The 1,654-nt window shown below is 36.3% G+C and overlaps 1 pseudogene; it reads left to right on the plus strand.

The window, feature by feature from the left end:
* The first annotated feature begins 278 nt into the window (after nucleotides 1–278).
* On the plus strand, nucleotides 279–1,207 carry LOC130679264 (olfactory receptor 6C2-like; annotated as a pseudogene).
* The last annotated feature ends 447 nt before the right edge of the window (nucleotides 1,208–1,654 follow it).

Here is a 1,654-nt window from a genome sequence, read left to right on the forward strand (position 1 = left end):
GTGTGAACTTGTACACCGGGTTGCAGTATGAAATATCTATATTACCATATGTTGTAGTAAAAATATTTGAAAACCAGGTTTCGGATCCATATGATGATATGCTATCAACAGAGCTGAATAAATTATTTTTAAAATTCATTATTAAATAAAGCAAAACACACATAAAATACGTGTGACTCTTCTAAACAAAACTATAATAAGACTATTTTACCACCATATTCTCAGATCTTACATCCTTGGCTTTTACATGCAGTTGGGCAAAATTCAGTCCCCCTGGAATGAGAAACCACACATCTGTAACCAGTTTCATCCTCCTGGGATTGACAGATGTCCCTAAGCTACAGATTCTGATTTTTATATTTCTGCTTATCACCTAATGTTGAGTGTAACTGGAAACCTGAGCATCATCATCCTCACATTAGTGGATTCTCACCTTAAAACTGCAATGTACTTTTTTCTCCAAAATTTCTCCTTCTTAGAAATCTCATTCATGTCTGCCTGCATTCCTAGATTCTTGTACAGTATATTGACAGGTGACAGGACTATTACGTATAATGCTTGCATATGCCATCATTTTTTTACATATGTTTTTGTAATAACAGAATTTTTTCTCCTGACTACCATGTCCTTTGATCGATATGTAGCCATCTGCAAACCCCTGTGTTACATGACTATTATGAACTTCAGGGTCTGCGAAAAGCTCATCTTCTCCTGTTGGATGATTTCTCTGTTGATCATATTGCCACCACTTAGCTTGGGACTGGACCTGGAATTCTATGCCTCTAATGCCATTGATCACTTTCTCTGTGATGCTAACCTTATGCTGAAGATCTCATTCTCAGATACATGGCTCATAGAGCAGATGATTATCATCAACTCTGTGATGACTTTCCTCATGACTCTGCTGTGTGTGGTCCTGTCCTACATGTACATCATCAGGACAATTCTAAGACTCCCCTCTGCCCAGCAGAGGACAAAAGCCTTTTCCACCTGTTCTTCCCACATTATCGTGGTTTCCATCACCTGTGGCAGCTGCACCTTTGTTTATATCAAACCTTCAGCAAAGGATGAAATCGCCATTAATAAGGGAGTAACAGTACTCACTAGTTCCATTTTCCCCATGCTGTACCCATTCACTTACACTCTGAGGAACAAACAAGTGAAAGAAGCCGTTAATGACTTAGTCAAAAGATTTAAATTGCTGTGAAAGAATTAGGGTAATGTTGATGTCAGTATCCCTAAGCATATTTTCTTCAGTTTCTAATTTTGCCTTTTCCTGATCTAGATTTGGCCTTCCATTTGGTACCAGACCTGGTCAAGTCACCCCTTTGATCTCCTTACAAAAAAGCTTCTTTCAGATGATAATTATAATGAAGAAAAAAGAGAATAGAAGTCTCAGGAAATCTAAGCATGACTTCACTCCTAACATTTCCTTTCCAGTACAAAGAGGTTTGGGAAACTTGTCTTAAAATATTAGTACAATAGTGAACACCATTCCTTTAAATAGAACACATACAAAAAACAAACCAAAAAGCTTACTTAAAGAGGAGACTTAATTTTGAAAAGAATCAATACTTGTTTAAGTGTTATAAGAAAAGTTTCATAAACTGAACATATATTTTTAAATGAGGAATAAGTATAAGATTTAGGATTT

This window comes from Manis pentadactyla, chromosome 10 (genome assembly GCF_030020395.1).
Source record: "Manis pentadactyla isolate mManPen7 chromosome 10, mManPen7.hap1, whole genome shotgun sequence".
In the NCBI taxonomy this organism is placed as follows: Eukaryota; Metazoa; Chordata; class Mammalia; order Pholidota; family Manidae; genus Manis; species Manis pentadactyla.